General features: G+C 39.6%; 1 protein-coding gene across 1 annotated transcript in view; it reads right to left on the bottom strand.

The window, feature by feature from the left end:
* afdna (afadin, adherens junction formation factor a) overlaps window positions 1-20,934 on the bottom strand; it is a 118,868-nt gene that overhangs the window by 81,345 nt on the left and 16,589 nt on the right.

The following is a 20,934-nucleotide window of genomic DNA, read 5'->3' as shown; positions in this document are numbered from 1 at the left end:
TTTCTTTGAAGTTTCATGGAAAGGACCATTTATCTCTGTTTTCCCGATTATTAGTACCAAATGATTTGACTTTTCCAGAGAACTTCCTTATTTTCTGGCTTGTAGAATAAAGCTTTACCATTTATTATGTTTTAGCTTTCTTATCCGTCCCATCTCATCTCATTGTGCTGGTCCTAAGAAACTGCTCTCTCTCTCTCACACATACACACAAACACACACACACACACACACACACACACACACACACACACACACACACACACACACACACACACACACACACACACACACACACACACACACACACATACACACAAACACACACACACAGCCAGTGCCAGTGCTGGATGTGAAAGCAGCAGGCTGAAATAGACACCAGGGGCCATCTACACTGTAAGCGTATGTAGGTGCAAATTTATTGCCTACCTGTTGACATTTCCCTCTGCACATAGTCTACTACTACAAAAATGCCTTAAACATATACACACATCCAGTCGTGATGTAATCATATGTAACAGTGCTGACACAGCATGTGTGTCTGCAGTCGTTAAGCTTCAGCAGTGAAACTGGCCTCTTATTTCATTGTAACTGCCATTAAAGAGTCTTAGAAAGCCTTGGATCTCTGAGGGAGCTTGTAGAAGCTACAAAAGCTAGTATGTGATCAAAATTAATTGAGGACGTCACCTCAATCTCACCAAAAAACGTAATCTTAAGCAGGAAAGGAACAGTCCTGTATCACCCATGTGAAGTCAAACCGGATGCTAAATCTATTACAGTTAAATGGAAGCAACCACGTAGAGAAAAACTGCACTGACAATTATTTTTATTGTCGACTAATCCGCAGATTATCTTTAATCATTTAGTCTACAAAATGTCAAAAAATGGGAAAATCGCTCATCACAAATTCTCTGATCCCAAATTAACGTTCTCAATTTGCCTCCATTGTCCATCCAACAGTAAAACCCGTAAAACCCAAGGAGTTCTTCATTTACGAGCATAAATGACAAAAAAGCAGCAAATTCTCATATTTAAGAAGCTGGAACCAACAAACAGTGTTTCCCATTAATAACAAAGACTATGGCAGGCCGCCATAGTTTAATTTGTCCTGCCACAGTCTCAGTGGAGTTGGACTGTTAATTAGGAGCAGTATTACAACAATGTTGGGTTATTTACAGTGCAGTAGAAACATAGATGTGCAGCAGAACATCAGGTGCATTAAAAGTAAAACTAAAGCATTCATTTTTCTTGGCCTAACACTCTCTTTCACTTACAAAAATCTGCAAATACCTCCTCAAATCCACTGATCTGATCAGCTGTGGACGTATCAACAGATCAATTGTGGGAGACACTGAACAAATATTTGACATATTTGCTCGAAAAATGGCTTAAAAGAATAATCGATTATCAAAATAGTTGGCGATTCATTTTTCTTTAGACCAACTACTCAAGTAACTGTTGCAGCTTTAAACAATATGAGGCAATACAAACTTACAATCTACAGCTAATAAATGCGCATAAATATCCTCGACTAAACTTAACATTGCAACCTTCAAAGCAGCATACGGAGCATGGTTATTGTACTGATTGTGTTCATGTTATTGTGTCCATACCCCTCAAGGATTTTTAAATTAAAAATATGACTGAAAAAGGGGGTCATTTCCCTTTAAGTTCTCTTTAGTTTTATTTCATAGGACTGAGTTTTTATTCATAATTTTAGAAGAGGATGTTGTGCTTTCAAAAGAGGCTGCAGGAAAATCCTGACTATGGATCTCCCACAATGTAGGTATCCTTCCTGTCAGGATGCCAACAAAGCAATTTTGAGTTTTATTGAATTGAGTCCTTTCCAGCATTTCAACACAGTAGACAACCAGCCTAACGACTTAAGGTGACAGTTTGAACGAGTGTGTGTGAGGGAGAGATAGAGATAGAGAGTGGGGTGATTTGAGGTGAGGCTAAGGTTTAAACTAGATTTAACTAGATTAATTCTATACTGTTAAAGTCTGTTTGTGGCCTCCTTCTCACAGACACTCACAGTTAAGAGAAGATGGTAGGAGGATGTCAAGGCCGGCTGATTCATAAACCTACGTATGAAAAAAAGGCAGGAAAAAAGGTAGAGACTAATAATTCACAAGAAAGACAGAACTTTCTTATATCACTCCATCTCTTTCTTTCTCGTTACCTCCCCCTTTTTCTCCCCTGCCCACGTCTGATAGAGACACACAGTCAGGCAGAGTGGAAACACTGAGCATAGTTTCGATAGGCAAGGGTGGAGCCGGGAATGTGTGTGTGTGTGTGTGCGCGCGCGTGCACGTGCGTGCGTGTGTGAGTTGTGATTTACTGCTGGAATGTGGGTCATTGAGGGTTGCCGTTGTCAAGCTTGCGTAACCATTGGTAACAGTTACTGTGGAGACACTAGTCCACTTGGGTTCAAACAAAGCCTTGCTAAGAGCCAGCAGTGGATAATTAACACACTGTCCAGTACAACCACAGCCTTTTTGGCCACTGGGATTGGACAAGTACAACCACATGTAGTTCAAGTCCAGTGCAACAGTCTTTCTCTCCCATTGCTCCATGAGATTGTACAGTCTGAGAGACTCGTGCTTCCAGGTTATGGTCCTTATCCACAACCCCATGTTCATGGCAATGGCCCAGGCTTACATTCACATAATTTAAGACCATGTTAAACGCCCAAAACGCCACATCTCCAGCCTTGGTCCAGTCCTACACTCCTATCCCTCCAGAAAATGGTCCAGTTTAACTTTGCTGCATTTCTAAGCCATGATCCAGTGCTAAACCACCATATATTAAGGCCATGGTCCAATCCTACACTGTTGGGCTGCCTCTTGAAAGTCTGAGCCTAGAATCATCAGTTGGATACCCTCAGTTGACTGAGATTGCTTCAAGTCGAGCAGTTGTTTTTTTCTGTGCAGTGTACTTTGAGAGCCATTTTGGTCCCAAGATTTTGCTGTGGAGTGAGTGCTCTACAATTTCACACTTCTCTTTGCAGCTGCAGACATGCAGGTAACAGCACAGAGCGAGACAGGGACTACACTGTAAGGTGAAGATGTGGTGAATTTACAGCTCACAGCAAATTTACAGGACACAGTCTCTGGCTTTTGTTGATATCTAATGTTGGCAAAAAAAATTGTTGTTGTGCACTGACGATCTGTTGTTAGCACCTTTAGCTTGTTTACTATCTGACATGAATGCTGCTGTTGCACTGATCATCCCGTGGAGCCTGTGTTGACTTACAACTTTGTACAAAAAACAAAATGAATTGTCAAATATTCTTATCGAATAGCCAAATTAAATTTGACTGTTATAATTTGGGTCCAGCCTCACCACACTCCAATCCAGACATCAACGCAATTGTTCAATTTCAACAACAATGCAACTCCAACTCGGTACACTCCTACAACCCCTCTATTTCTACACCAATGACCAGTCCTGGACCTCCTCACTGCAACATCACGGTCAAGTCCAACAATTCAATATTTCTTGGCCATGGCCCAATCCTTCATTCCCATACATCCAAGCGTCGATGCAATTCTCCAGTTCTAACAAAACAAAAAACTAATTTAATGGAACTCAAGTGCAGTCCAACATTCATATTCCCCAATACTTCCAGGACATGGTCCACTCCTACAGCTGCCTTATCTACATACAACTGTCCAGTCCTGAATCTCTTCATTTCAAGGCCATGGTTCAGTCCAATAATTCTAAATTTCTAGGCCACAGTCCAATGATAGACCTTCATACATCCAGGCCATATCTTCAGACCTACAAACCCACACATTCCTCGGCCACAGTTCAGTGCAAAAACACAATGTACCAAGGCCATGGTCCAATCTGACAATCCAATACATCCAGACATCGATGCAGTTCCAACAAATATAAAAAACAAATTTATTAGAGCACAAGTCTGATACAACAACCATACTTCCAAAGCATGGTACACTCCTACAACCCCCTATCTTCAGATCACTGTCCCGTCCTGCGCCTCCTTACTTCAAGATCCAGTCCAACAACAGTCTAAATTTCTCTGCTGTTATCCAAGAATAAAGCTCAGTAATTCCTGGTCATATCTCAGACCTACAAACCCATACATCATAGCCATTGTCCAGTTCTGACAAAAATACAAAGTTACTGGAGCCATGAAATGAAACGGTCAACAAAACAACAATACAAATATACAGTTCAGGTCTATAAACCACTCAGTCCACAAAGTTTAGTTGCATGAAGTGAAACACTGGACTTATCATAAAATCTACACACAGAGTTTAATGTTTTTGCCATTTTGATGACATCTGGATGACTACAACATGAAAACATTAAACCACTGTTGGTTGTACCTCTGATATTTAGCAAACTCTGTTATTTATTTGCACATATGCTTTGATTGACACTCAAAATCCTGTAATAAATTATTATTATTAAACTTTCAACTACATTCTGACTACAATGAGTCAGTGATCCCTCTTCTAAGCTTCTCAGTCTATGCCACCATAATAATAGATATAGAGATTAACAATTAACTTCAGCAACCACCAGCTTGAAGACTGCAGCGTATTTGGATGAATGCCACACAGAAAAAAACTGATAGAAAATGTGATTGTGAAGGGTGTGACTTGTCTTTCAAGCTGTATTTACAAAGGTTCACTGAGTACTCCATAAGGTGATTGGGTTTGCATAACCAGAGTGAAGCGATTTTTCTTAAAATTAAGTATTATTTCACAAATAAAAAAGGTGAAAATATTATAACTTGACAAAGGTACAAGAGGACAATGGAAAAATACATTTTAAAGGGCACAAGCTTGACCTTGGACAACATAAGCTTATTTGAGCATGTCAGCCAAATGCTCAAAATTGCAAAAATGTAAGGGGCGAAAACAAGAACGAACTGTTCAGTTTATCCTTTCTGCAGCTTTCAGTCTAATAATCCCTAACAGCTCTTTTATTTCGCAAACGGCACAGGGGCTGACATGAAATGCTAATGCAGCAATATGTCACCAAACACAACAGCAGCCCAGATAAGACCTGCGAAACCCTGTCCATCAAACACATACTCGCATATTTCCAGTGAAGTAGGGGCACAGTGCTATCAACTAAGGTTTAGGGAAGTCTTTGATGTTGGACTACATCTGTCACAGAGGGAATGTGTTTGTATGAACGGGTCAACATGTAGTGTATGTGTACACCTCTACCTCTAAGCTGTAAGGCCAATTACCTTCAGTGTAATCACTGTGTGAATATTCAACCAGTAAATAGTACTGTAGTTTGTTTGTGCCCTAATGCCTCCACCTTGCTGTGCTAGGCAGAAGCAGCAGCAAGGGAAGGAGGGAAAAAAAGAGAGAGAAAGAGAGAGGACGATCAAAGATATGCAAGTGATACCTGTGACTAAACTTGTGAGACAGGATTATTTATGACACACATACACACACTCAAAGTAGGGCAAAGTTACTCTGCTGTTATCATGTTAGATAAAACCTGATGGAGAGCAGGGAGGGAGAAAGTGTGTTTTCTTGTAGTGCTTACATTGACACTTGTGCTGGTGACACACTGTATATATTAGCAGTGAACCAATCATCTGTTAACCGATATTTATTAGCCAACACTGATGTTGACCAAACAAAGTTTACGCGATTTACTCTTTGATAACCCCTTATAGAAAGGCATTTAATCCAGGAGAGTCAGTGAATCAGCCAGGTCGATGTATCAGCTAGTATTAGTTTCATAAAGATATATTTCATTGGTGTAAATGTTGACAAGTGTCAAGCAATTGCAGTGCAGAAATGCCAAAAATGAGTCTGAGTTGGTTTAGAAACAGTGTATCTATATTTGTGAACCTTTGCTCAGCTGAGAGCATACATTTTTGATAATTTCCTGTGTGCAAATGGAGGTTCTGTATATAAACAGAAAAGGAATGATGATATAGTGCAACAAGGTATAATAATGGAAAATGTCTTCGTTGGAGAAATTAGAATTGTTGACAAATATTCAAGTTTTGATAGTCGCGCACAATTAAATTATGGTATTATAAACTGTGTATTTAGTCCCCTGTATTGACGGAATTCAGATCTTAATCTTTTTTTATCTATAAATTACTCTCATTCCATTCTCTTTAAAATTATCCAAAAATCTTAGATAAATTAAAAAGGTGCTCACTCTTTAAAATTAATACACATTTAAAGAGAGTATACAGTAATTGGGAATTTAAATTCTAAATGACTGGCATCTGTAATCCCATACTTGTACATCCTTAGCAGATATTTCCCCTGCATTCCCTTTTATGGTCTCAAACAATCCCTTTCATCTCACACATGCCATTTTCTCTATTACACAAATCCACTCACACACAGACAGCTCATCCGAAAAAGTGCATGTGAAAGTGTAGAGAAAGCATGCTGTATGAGAGATAACCCTGACTTCAAAATCCACCCATCGTGCTCTCTGACTAACACCTCGGAGTCAAAGGTCTCCCAGAAAAGAGATCAAAGGTCACATCTGTGTTCATATGAGAAAGTGAGTTGACTTCACTCTCTGGCTGTAAAAACCACATCCCACCTGGTGCCTGTCTCTCACATGTTTGTGTGTGTGTGGGTGGGGGTGGGTGTGGGTGTGTGTGTGTGTGTGCGTGTGTGTGTGTTCGTGTGAAGGTGGAGGTAGCAGATTAAACTTTAAGTGGATGTTAGTTTTCCTGTTTGCAGTAAATTTGAGCTGTGTTATATTGCCCTACACAAAGAACAAACTGTTAAGTGCTGTTAATAAAATTCAAATCTGAAAGGGCTAATTTGTTTAAATATTTACCCTTTCATTATGACCTCTTTCCTGGGGTTTCACTGAGTTACGTCACACCTCAGAAGAGTGGAATGTCAGCATGTAAATAGACAGAGGAAGGAACTGGAAATACTATTCATCTCACACTGGGAAACTACTGCATAAATCACTTTGGTGATAATGTGCACACTGCACTGCACTACTGGAATTACTTCAGCATTCTTCATTCTAATCGACTCATCACAGAAATGCTTGTAGTCAACTGAAAACTGCATTTTGTACATTTGTGTTCATAAAACTTGAAATGAAATATGAAGACAAATATCCACATACACTGAGGCAATAGATTTTTCTCAACTGTCAGAGATATCTCTGGTTGCATGAGGTTACATTATAAGAATCTTGATCAGCAGGTTTAATATCTGGATAAGTCAAAGAAAAACACACACACAAAGAAAGACACTCCCGTCTGGTTATTTTATCCATGAATAGTTTCTCAATTAAGTTTCGGGAGAATGAAATCTATCATAATATACTGTTACAAACATTGTGGGTGAGGATTTAATTCATACCATCCATCTTAAACTGGGCATTATATCACTTTAATACAGCAGCTGTAGCTCAGTGACAGAAGGTTATGGATGTAGAGTCCAGGTATCTCTGTCAAAAACAGTGAGGAAAGGGGCCAGGAAAAATAAACATTAGGACCACCAGAAGCTGCTTGCTTGCTTGCAAAAAGAAAAAAGTATTTGTTAAAGCCTCTGATGACACACACACACACACTAGACAAATAAAATGCTGCCTGAGGAGGAGCACTGAGTTCAAAACATGTTGTCTTCCTCTCAGCATGTTGTGTTACAGCCTTTCTAATGTTCGCCTTTTGCTCTGTGTGCACTTTTGTTGATGCATCCTCAGAAGCTTAAAGAAATGTTTTTGCAAGCAAAGAGTTTCCGATTGTGTTGTTTGTTCAAGTTGGTATATGTGACTTTTTGGAAGGCGATTACAAAATGCAGAGGTATGTTTTGCTACTGAATAATTTCAAAGCAGAGACAATGAGCCCCTTTTGCACCTGCTATTAATATGCATCTGTGAGAGACAATCACAAGTAGACAGCTTTAAATTTGTCTGTTCACAACTGGCATTAGTCTTCACATGCATCTCAAGTGACCACTTGTTATCGGATCACTTCCCCGCTTGAAGTACAAACAAAGATGTGCATAATTTCTGATTACAAAGGGCAAATGCATCATTGTTGCCTTTGTTTATCACAAGAAAAGACAACTCAACCCACGGTGTGAGCTCCCCATAAGGACTAACTGTTAGCATCACATGGCTAACATTACCTGACGGTTATTAACAAATTTAATGACAGAGTCCAGTTGTTTCAGTGTTGGTATGACTTTGTTGGGACCATGCTAAAGCTGCTGCTGTGTTTGCTCGTCCTAACCAGGCAGACGTTGAACTGACTCTTCGCCTAGTCCTAAAGTGCTGTGTCTAACCCCTGTAACGGTAGCAAGAGAAAGTTGACTGAAATCTCTAATTCTGAACACCGCAACCACAAACAACAAATCCTGCTGATTTACAAACCTTATTTGTCCTTGATATAGCCTAATCAGTAATATGAGAAACCCTGCTTATAGCACACTTGACTGTCCAGAGCACTTCATCACATACAAGTTATCACTTCACAGTTATCGGTCACCATCTCCACACTCTCCATCATGTCTCACTCACTCTTTTATCATTCTCCCACATCTCCTTTATCACCCTCCGTCTTACAAGTAAAAGCAGCAAGCCTCCAAAGCCGTTTTAAACCCTAGCTACATACACACGGCTTGGGTATATTTTCGTGTGTGAGTAAGTGAGGGAGTGCTGGGCAGGGGGTTATCAGGTGTTCAGGAAACTAAACAGAGCTCCATCTCCGAGCACGTAAACCACTTTTGGCCTCCAGTATGACGCTTCTGTGCAGACACTCAGTATAGCTGCATGCCTGAGTCATTTTTGGTACAAAGGTAAGATGCTATTACTATTCTACAGAACTACCATTCAAGACTGGGCAGGACAATGATTCAACAGCTCTGTTTCCTGTCTTTCAATACTGTGATAAATCATTTTTTACAAACACACACAGTCTGGCACAAGTCAAATGGTCTACACTGGAGACAAACACTAAAACAAGAATGAGATCTGAAAACAATTCACTTCTAGTTTTTATTAATTATAATGAATTTTACCAATCAAGTACTGTTGCTAAAAAATAAAATCCACAAGAGCTCATTTGTTCAAATGATTGTATGTAAATTTAGTAAAGGAGTGATGCTTCTTTGATGGCAATATGCAAAGTGCTATGATGAATATCATGATGTATAATTCTGATGTGGCTTTAAATATGTGTGCTTTATACAGTAGAGCATAATGTAATGTATGAATAATGTATGCTTACCATGTACGTAATGAAATCAAATTGGATTCCTTCCTGTGTGTTATATCTAACCATACTGTATTTCAGCTCCAACAAAGAAGAAAAATATAGTAATTAAAATGTTCCCAAAATACCAGTATGATGCAGCACTGTTCTGAAAAACACAAGTAATTATAACACTTTGGATTTGTCAAAATATGAGAGGATATAGAGACTTAAAACAATGTCAAAACATTCCAGCATCCCAGCTGGAATCAAACCATGGATGTAACTAGGTCTCCTGGATGCCCAAAAGAGAACATTTACCTACAATGCACTAAAATGCAACCTGGTTACAACCTTGAGGCCTTCGCATTGTATAATACCCAGCTCTTAGCTGTCCAGTGTCAGTAACTGCTAAAAAAAACCTTTAGTTTCCAGAACTTTTTACCATTTCTGCATCAAACAAAGGCGAGTCTTCATTGCTGCTTTGAGATGGAATTCTAGCAATGTCCAGTAATTGTCCAGATCACCCAGATGTATGGTGGCCCGTCACAACATCAACATCTCAGGCCACACATTGATTTTTTTAATTTTTGGAGATGGACTTAGAAGTCTCATTAGACTCATTAGAAGTGATGTTAAAATATGTACAGTTATTAACTTCATCACACTCATAGAACAGAGCATACTCTGGGCAAAGACGGAGCAGGAAAACACCAGGAAAGTAACATTTAACCATTCTTTCCACTGAGTTTAAAAATTTGATTTCGCTCGCCTCTGCAGCAGCTGCTCCTCTCATCCACTCCTCTGATCGGCTCAATGGATTAATTGACTGATCACGATCCAGATTCACACTCCACAACAGTGTTGCTGAGGACAGAAAAACTCCTGAAGACTTTTGCTAGCGGCTGTGCTATGGACCCACAAAACATGAATTTAGAGAGGGGACACAGTATGATACAAAAGTAGAAATACACAAGAAACGGAAAGTTTGCTGGCATCACCTTATTTTACCGACCTGCTCACATCCACTAAAATAATATCCAATTTGCTGTATGCTGTCTCCCTGATTCCATATAAACCCAGAATTAGATATGAGAACTTGACTTATAAACACTTGTGGTTCCTCATTAATCATCTGCAAAAATATGCTTGAGCCAGTTCCTGTAGGCTTCAAAGTTCTCTATAAAAACAATCAATTAATGTATCAGGGATAATGCTCACTGAGATGTGATGGAAATGCAATATGAAAACAATTTAAGGCAGTAAAATGCTTCCTATTACATCATCAATGCACACTGGCTTTTGAATAAACCACCCATCATGCAACAGGGTCTTACTGTCTTTTGACTTTTTGAGGGTAGGTTTGGGCAGCTTTTCTCTTTTTGGAGGGAAATTAGAAACAAAACCCATCACTATGTTTAAATAAGGCACTGGAGCCCCCATACACCAGTTGTTTTGGGCAAAATGTGGCCTAGTTTGGCTTTGCTTGATATCAAAATCATAGCTCTAGTGCCCACCCGTTTTTGTATACAAACAACAAGATTCCTCTTGCACTGATACTGCAGCCCTGTATTAAAGACGAATACTGGCACACCTAAGAGAAAGGTTAAACCCTTGTTTCCATGGAGACACTGAATACTTGAATTTTCAATTTTTTTGGCATTGAAAAGATGAATTTAAAGACAAGGGAAGAGAGGGGCTTTCTGGATGATGGCTGTTCGAAAATGAGAATGAATTCCAGCTGCTGTGCGTCATCTTAGTCTCCCACACACACACACACACAAGCCCAATAAAATGAACTGAGTTCCTAAGTCAATATTGTTGCAGCCCCACCTGCAGTAACATGGGGGGATTCCTCTCTAAGCCTGTGTCTAAGGTCAGCTGGACCAAGGTTAACTCAGATGGGGGGGGGGGGGCCTCATCCCACATCAGATCCCAGCAGAGGCATTTCAAAGACATCACACACACACTGACAGGAGACGGAGAAAAAGATGGGAGAGGAGGAGAGGGGTGAGACAAAGAGGCCCATCACATGAAGTGGGAGAATTACTTTACCTCTTGCTTTAAATACGTGAAGGATGCCAGGCTTACAGCACATTATCCACAGTATCAAATATCTCAGTGGTACTTGCAGTTGCAGATGTATCATCAGAAGCTGAATCCCTGCCTTACTTTGTGTTTTAGATTTTATAAGGGTTTATGATTCGACCTCAAGCAAAACAAAAGGTTTAAAATTAAGGTGTGAAAATGTAGGTTTAAACAAATAACTTTTCAAGATCCATTTAACACTGCATCCACTAAATTTAGGATCAATTTTCACAACTCTGCTCATAAAAATTGTATTCATAATAGATAAAAGAAGAACATTTACAACAGGATTACGATGTTTATGACATACTAGTGTTTTTTAGAGTAAGGCAGGATGCAGTTTGTAGTGATAACTCTGTTCTGTTTTCATCTAAAAGCAAACCTGCGATGCAAAAAGAAAAAAAAATCATTACTGCGTGATGAAATTATGTGGCCCCAAGGCATTTTATGCAAATGCTGACCTTGAGAAGACCTTGAATTTTAACAAGCCTGTTTTCAAATTGTCTAAGGGTCTGCAGATATCCTTAGGTCACATTTAACATGAACAACGTTGCTTTTAACTGCAGTACAGCTTGTACATGCACCAATCTGAACACAAAAAAGACAAGATTTATTTTAGGGAGAACAATATACATACATCATGTAGGTGCACGACTATCAAAAAGATTTCAGCATATAAACCTTAGATGACCTACAGGGCTGCAGGGATCCAATTTGTCCCTATTGATATTGGTTTCAGTTGATTTTGCTTTCGATAGCCCGACACCCATTAAACGGTAACTAACTGGTTAATTTTTTTAGATTAAAAAAAAACATGTAGTGAAATACAAGTCCAACTCTTAAGTGAACCCCATTTCAAAGTGCTATCCATTAAGAGGTGGTGAAGTTTAATGTTTTGTGATGTGAATGGCTTGCCTTTTGTTTTATTTCCTGTTTTGCTGACAGACAGCCGGCAAAAACATGTGGAAACATGGTGCCCACTGCATACCCTGCAATCTGCACTAGCTGGCTAACATTATCCTTGGATGGTGTGAGTGAGCTAGCGGCGCAGCTTATTTTGTTCAGTACTACTAAAAGTAATCGTAAAATGAGAGGCACCGTGCAGTCAAATGGTGAGTACATGTGTAGCCGGTCAAAAACATTCTTGGCAGTTAACTGATTAATGGTTAACTGTTGGCATCCCAAACAAAAAAAATGTAAAGAAGTCAAAATTGGTCCATTCCTAATCACTGCACTTGCTTTTCAGTAGTTATTACATAACAAAGGAAAACAGCACTGCCCATTTGCAAATACTAATTCAAATAATTCAACCCTCAAACATTAACATAAAGGTAAGCTTTTCAAATGCTAAACTGGCTTATGGACAACAAGTTACAAGACACTTTCTTCCAATCAACAGTATCAGAGCACAGACCACCATTTGATCAGTTAGTGTCAGGGGAACAGATGGAGGAAACCTTGAGTTGCTGATTTATTGCTGACCTTTGTGCCCGTGGGAAGACACACACATTTAGAATGAAATCTGCGATCATCCCTACATAGACTTTTCTCTTAAGAAAGCAGAAAAATATTGAAATATTACCATAATGTAGTCCTGTTCTCTTAAAATAATTAGCACTGAATATGGTGACAGTAGCAGTTTGGAATGACTTGTTTCACTGGATTTCCTGCAGAACAAAAACAACCTGAACCACCAGGAAAAACAAAGGGAGGCAGCAGAGGCCTGTTGTCCTGAATGAATGAAATGACTAAATGCACACATTTCCTCTGTGGCTGCAAAGAAAAGCCTCTTTGTCTCAGGTGAGTTTCTGCTTCAGTATCGAGCCATCCAGCCTCCAACCCCCCGCTTCCATCCAGCTCACCCTGTCATCCTGACAGAGCTGGGCATTGTGGGAAGGTATGGTATAAATTGTCTGGACCCAGTGGTGACGCCTGGCCACAAATCAGACCTGCTCACTGCCTCAACGCCTCCATAAGCAACTCACAAGGATCAAGGCTGGCAGGTAACTGCATTGAAGGAAATCACTGTGTGCAAGTGGGTGTGCAGTGTGCAGTGTGCAGTGTGTGTGTGTGTGTGTGTGTGTGTGTGTGTGTGTGTGTGTGTGTTAACCACCCACTGCAAGGATGTTAAGAGCTGATGAGTTTGTGTCCTGTCTTCATATCTCAGTACACACACATCCACAGGCACATAGTAAACCCCACAGGTGACATGAGACATGATGCATAGCCAACATGGCTGTCAACATCACTCAACACACATCTACTTTGACACAATTTGTCACCTAGTTATTCATCATCCTTAAATGTGAGCATTCTGAAGCCATACAATCTCAGGAATACTGGAATATCACACCGTGATTACCAAGGCTGTACCTGACTCAGAATTTTGTCAGTTGAATAAGATTTGGACAGTAATTACAAACATTCAATGATTTGTTTTGTTTTTCCATATTAAGTTCTACAGTTTGAACGGGCTCAGCGGGACATTCAGTGTGACAGCGGCATTTATGTGATATAGTAAACAAGCTCATGGTGCCAACAACAGATCACAAACTTTTCTTGCTGACCGAAGATATCAAACAAAGAGCCAGAGACTGAGTGGTATTAAGATATTAAAAGCTGTTAATTCACCACTTCTAAGCAGAATAAGAAGATAATGTTATCTCAGAGCCTTACAGTGCGGAGTCTCTCACGTCCACTGAAGTCTCTACCAAAGAGTAGCCTGACAGTCCAGAGCACTCACTCTGCAGCAAAGTCTGAGGACCAGAAGCCACGTACCCAGAAGCACACCACCCTGAACCCCTATCATCAGCTACCACCACAAATATTTTCTAAATCTGTGGAAAACACTGCAAGATACAATGAAACAGAAAAGCAGCAAAACCTTTAGTTGATGATTTACTTAAACATTTAATCAATAATCAAAGTTTTTTCAACTAATTTTGACTAATCATATCAGCTCTAGACCAGAGCATAATTCAAACTACTGATGGTTGGATGAGTCTTCCAGTGTCATGGCAGTATGAAGACATCCCCACATGTGCTACTCGTATATTCAGCAATTTTATAGTTCACCTGTGAGGGATTTTGTTAAGAATATATTCAGCTAGTTTCTACAAAATATTTGTTTTGGTATTAAATTAGCCATCAAAGTAACAACAACATGAGCCATCAGGACTGCGCTCGCCCTAAATTCAGGGAATAGGGAGTATTGTGCAAACTACTGAGGGGGACTTTATCTGATTTTTTAGCTTTGACAGGATGCAAACACACACACACACACACACACACACACACACACACACACACACACACACACACAAACTCTGTTAATAAGTAGAGGCCCAGGCTGCTGACTATCACAGAGCAGCCATTGTTCCCCAGCGAACATCACTGGTTCAGCTCAAAGTTAAAACACAAAAACAACACAGCGTGGTTCTGCTATTCCAAGCTGGATGTGCAGAAATACAGAATGTGCTGGTGCCTTCAAAAGGTCTTTGTTCCCAAAATATGAGTAGTTTATAGATGCAGTTAGTAGAATTCAGTCTTTTAATGATGTAATTAATGGCTCACAAGCATATGTGTATCTCTCTTTTTTAAAAAGGAAAAAATGTTGCAGATATGAGATAATGTGATGGAAATGCTGGAGTTTGATAACTGAGATATATAATTAGTGGGCCTGTTACGATATTTTTTTTTGTTGGATGACATATTGTCCCAGAAAAAATGAGGGTAAACAATTCCTTACCATTATCTTGAGATCAGACCAACAACTACCAGGACTGTGCCTCCTCCACTCAAAAAGTGTGGTTGGGGCTACCAGTTATCAAAGTCATGTCTTTTTATTGAACTGTTTTATTTTTCTTGAGACTTATGCATGTAGGGATGAACGCAGAAGAAAAAAAGGGAGAATCTCTGAGCAAAAGAGTTATGATGTTCGGCAAAACCCTGCGATTTATTCTAACATCATGGTGGCTAAAATGTTGGAGACATTCTAATGTAAACAAACACGTATGCAAACACAATTTGCAATATCAAGGTCAGCAAAATGATCGACGTAATGTCAACATGTTGTGCAATAAGTCAAGAAAGTAAGTATAATTGAATATATTATCCCAAATAAATGGATAGGAGTGTTGAGTTCCATTGACAACACCAGTCAAAAATGCCAAAGCAGAAACTAGTTGAATGAATTTAGTAAATGTTCTGTTAAAAATGGAGAGAAAGGGAGAAAATTAAGTTGATATACAGATGAAACTAATGTGATGTAATGCAAATCATTCTGACTTTATTAAGACAAAACAAGAAAACACGGAGGAAGTTAATTTAGTTAAGTTGCAATAACAGTAAACTAAAGCAACAGAAAATTATACACAAAACCAAAAAAGGAAACTGAGAGATGTCTCACTATGATATATTAAAATAAACCAACAAAAATGGGGAAAATCAAAGATTAATGCAGGTTTCTATGGAGATGACTAATAAGGCTCTCCTTTTGTTTTCCTTCAAATTGGTCAAATGTAAATAGTGAAAGTTGATTATTCATTATATCGTTAGTAAATGCAATCCAAAAATATCAACATAGGTATTTGTGTCAGCCGTGACAAAGTCATATCAGCTTAACTCTGCTGGAAACGTTCAAAGCGAGAGTCAGAAACTAACTGGATAATGAGAGGAAGCATTCACTTCTGCTCCATTTACTGATATTTTCGCTCTCATTCTCAGTAACTATAAAAGAAGAGACAGAGACACACACACACACACACACACACACACATATAAAACACACACACACACACACAGACTTCAGAAAAAAAAGCCAGAAAGGTCACACATGCTTCTGGGCGTGTTTGTGTGCATCTGTGCGTGTATGTGTGTGCAAGAAAGATCAATAACAGTCTGCAGTGGTTTACAGGGGGGCTGGTTAAACACGGCACCTTGTGATCAGGGCTATGGAGTTACACACAACACATGCGTGCACACACGAACGTGAGCACAACTGTGACCTTACCAGGCGTTTTTCAAGGTCCCAACGTGAAGAGAATAAAGAAGCACTCTTAGGGACGGCAGTGTGCACACATGCACGAACACAGACTCACAGAAACACACTCGGGATGAGGCGTTGAATTATGCAGGTCCGCCCACATCTCGCTCTCAGCCTTGGAGTGACTTTGGTGCAAACAGGGGGAGGAAGTAGTGGCAAACTATGAGACTGACCAAAGCAATCTAACAGTAAACCCATTCGATGAACGGGCTGAGGCAGACATCAGGATGTCTGCACGTCCAGGCTATTTGATTACGTCCGTATATCCAAGGCCTCAACAGTAATTAAATACAGTTTAATGTAGCCTTTAAAGCCCTATTCACACAGGACCAGTATTATCTAGGGTCCTCTTTAGATTTTTAATAACCACAGAGGTTGCCTGCATGCTTAATCCTATGTGAACCTGCAGTGTCTTTAATCTGCAAAGTAAAATAAATAAATTTAGCTCAAATTAAGAGGTTATCTGATGATATTAGTCCCATGTCAGTGGGCACTCAGTAAAATGGGTCCTACTCCTTTCTTAAGATTTTTTTGTTGTGTGTTTTCCCTGACTCTCCAAGACAGAGTTAATAAGGTTTTAGAGGAAATTGTTCATGAAAGCTTTGGGAAGTAGCATATGACTGAATAAATAAGACTGCACAAGTTATGTGAGTTTATTAACAGATGTCTTGAGTTAGTTTTGCTGTTGTTAAACGTGGACCCCTGTAACTTAATTTCATGAAGAATGTTTGCCTTTTTTGCATTCTCCATTCACCACTGAGCAATGTTTTCTTCAAAGTAACATATATTGAGTAACAGATATACAAATGGTATTTTGCAGATGATGTATTGTTTTAAGATCAAGTATAAACTGAAAAGCTGAAAAGATAAATTAATCAGCCAATTATTTTATTGATTAACCTTGTGGTCAGATAAAATATTTAATTAATTGTCATTACAACGTCCTTAGGTCCACAAGGTGACATCTTCAAAACAGCTTTTTTGTCTCACACAACATCCAACCCCAATAAAAATTTAATTTGCCGTCATGCAAAAGACTGAGAAGAAGAAAATGCACACATTTCAGCAGCTGGAACCATTGAATTTATGGTAATTCTTGAATCAATTATCTAAATAGTTGCAGATTAATTTCTGACCATTAACTAATCAATTCATCAGCTGTAATTGTTAAACATGCATCTAAGACTGAGATATAAATCCTGTGACACCAACGGGTGCTTGTCCACAAACATCTGACCCACCTGTGAATAGTAGCCACCGATGGAACCCAACACCTACAAGCTACCGAAGGCTGCTATGGCAACCACTTCATGGCTTGGTGTCATGTTGCCATGGCACTGGTAGACAGGCCATGCCCAGTTATCAGGTGTCTGGTGGACAAACAGAGAAAGGAGGGAGGAGGGACGGAAGTCTGCTGCTGCAGCAAAACTGGTCCGAGTTTAACACATTAAACAAGTTCATCAAAAAAAGCCTACTTCTAATATCAGAAAAACACTAGAATTTCAGCTCTGTACATTAAGACTGAAAACCCACACTGATACTAATCGAAAATATTGCAGATAGGATCTCTGGGAAAGAAGCAAAGTAAGTCTGGCAGACTGCAAAGTCACTCCTCCTCATCCTCCTGACTGTCCTTCCTCCGTCTCCTAGCTGACCTGAATCTTACAGCCCTTATGATCAAAATTGGATCTGAACGATGATCTCAGAGCCTCGACAGTGACTGGCTCTGTTATCACACCGTCACTATTTCTCTCAAACCATTTTCTTCATGTGTCAACCCAATCAGTAACGCAGAGGTCTCGCTGAATGCCATACAACGTTTGGAGGTCATTATTACATGGCTTGAGTTATGAAGAAAATATAAAGTATGACAGACATGACCACTGTTGAGAGCACAAGCATAAGCAGGGTACTGAGCAACACAGAAAACCTGACAAATAATTATGTAACTTTTAGCAATGGTGCCATTTAATCAGTTAAAATTACGCAAGTTTTATTTCTTAAGCAGATTAGAATTAATTGATTGTTTTGTCTTAAATGTCAGAAAATAGTGAACAATTTGCTTTTTCTTTGACTAAAACTGCAAACCCTAAAGATATTCAATGATATAAAACTGAGAAAATCTGCAAATGCTCACATTAAAATGCTTTAGCATTGCTGCTTGATAAATGTTTGAAACAACTGACTGATTATCAAAATAGCAGGAAGTAGAATTTCCATCAGTTGATTCACTGAATATCTCTGCACTAACTTTATCTTTTGGAAACTTTCAAACAACTTTGTATAACACTACAAGGTTTTCCCCACATTCATATATTTGTGTCGGCCTGCCATGACATCTGCCGCCACATATTGATTTAATATTTTTGTAGGTGGGCCGCCATTAGGAGCACTATTAAAAGATAAATGCTATTCAATTATCCGCCACATTTTTTGGGCACAGAGTGTACTCTGGGCACAGACGGAGCAGCAGAGCGGCAGATGCAGTTAAAGTATAACTTCATCGTCCGTTGCGCTGTATCTAAATTTTTTTGTTTCCTCGCCTCTGTAGCAGCTGCTCCTCTTATCCACCAATCTGATCAGCTGTGATCAGATTAACTGATCAATTATCTCAGTGCCACAAGTCATACTCCACAAACACTTGCTGAGGAAAAAAAATCTCATAAAGAATTTCATATGCACTGTGGTCACAGACCCGCAAAACGTACAAATTAAGAGAGGGGACACTGAATGACACAACGGACACATGCATGAAAAACCAAAACCAAAAGTTTGCTGCCACTTGATTTCCTTTCCCATTTTATCTGTGCAGCCTTGGGTCAAAAATTGAATTGTAGATTTGTTTTTTTGATAGCTTCAGGACTTTTAATACAATCAAATGTATAATTCACAGAGATTGTAACACTTTAAACACTAAGTATCAAAAAAGGACCAATATTTTTGACAACCTTAGTTTACAGGGTCTGAAAATATAACTTATTTGAATCAAAAACTTTGAATGATGGCAGAACGTCTACCACACATCAAGCAGACAATTTATTGGCCCTCAAACCTTTCATCATAACGTCTGGGACAGATTTCTAACTGGCATTTCCAAAGCCTTGAAATGTCTTGATGAAAGTTGCAGATATGCTGAAGCTGATGCAACTGATGCCACAAGTATTCAAATTAGCAGATGACATCATCTAGCCTTCATGAAAGAAAAAAAGCACAGCTCAAAACAGGAGAAGCCCTAGTCTGAGCGATATTTCCCACATGTGCAGGATTTACTGCACCAGGACACTCTAGCAGTCCGTCGCAGAAAACTTTCAAATACTTTCCGCTGGTTGGTTAAATAAATTGCCTGGTATCAACAGTGTTATGTGGTGAACTCTGCCACTGACAACGCTGATGGATAATGTGGCACATTTGCATCAGGCACTGCCTCCTTAGACAAACAACTGACCAGGAATAGTGGCTTTGACTACAGCCTCTCCCCTTCGACACACACACACTCACACAAAAACACACTTAGACCTTAAAGGATATATTAGTGCCAAACACAAACTGAGAAACAAGTTACATGTTAAGAAAGATTTGTACCCAAATCCTAAACTCCCAGGTACACACAGATACAAGAAAACACACACACACACACACACACACACACACACACACACACACACACACACACACACACACACACACACACACACACACACACACACACACAGTCTGGGCTTGCGTCAGCAATGTCAGCCCCGGTCACACATCACCACTGTCCTACTGCACTGCTGTGTGCGAGTGTCTGTATGTGTGTGTGTGTGTGTGTTGAAGCCATTCTTATGAAACTGGGTGGACAGCTAAGATCAACAAATATGAGCGGGTGGAGCAGTGTGAAGGGAAGTCCCCGGCTCACTGAGGTCACCCACACAGTATTATTGTGTTTTTCTGTTCAAATTCTCCACCAGGCGGGTGGGGCCGAGCTGAGACAGGGCGAGGACGGGGTGCAGCACCGTTGGGGGGGATTTCTAACATCCAGCAGATGAGAGGAGTGGAGTTTGGACAAACACACAGGCCTCTTTAATAGAGCCGGTATGTATCTTTCGTCTACAGCACTATTCTTGCATTTTGCTGTCCGCTCATCTCTCTGTGAGCAGTGACAGCATTTCAAAAATATGTTTAAGTCTGTTTTGATGCCAAACAGTACATAACTATTTAGATTATCTCCCAATACATGTTTATGTTGGCTCTGAGTGAGTCTGGCATTTAGTTGTTAAGTAAGTCATCATGTATTCATACTGCTTTTATTAATTTGGGAATAATATAAGCCCCTGTTTTAACTTAACCAGACAGGTTTACATTCAGATTGAATAAGTGATTCATGAAATGTATGTTAAAATAAATGGATATCTAATAAGACACTAAACCCTAAGTGCTTGCCTGGAAAAATGCCATGATATTTAATAGTAGCTTGTAAATTAGCGTAGCGTGAGCTGATTTCTGTGGCTTCTTGGGTACAGGAGAATGAGCTGAGAACATCTGACATATACCTTATAAAGCTGTGAAAACTGTGTTAGCAAACTACCACCTAAAGCCCAATATCCACTCTCGCTTTTAGCTTTGTTTTAGTCTTCTC

The sequence above is a fragment of the Plectropomus leopardus genome, chromosome 16 (genome assembly GCF_026936395.1).
Source record: "Plectropomus leopardus strain MGB_pleo_1.0 chromosome 16, ASM2693639v1, whole genome shotgun sequence".
Taxonomy (NCBI): Eukaryota; Metazoa; Chordata; class Actinopteri; order Perciformes; family Serranidae; genus Plectropomus; species Plectropomus leopardus.
Note: the sequence above shows the minus strand (reverse complement) of the source record. Positions and strands in the feature narration are given on the sequence as shown.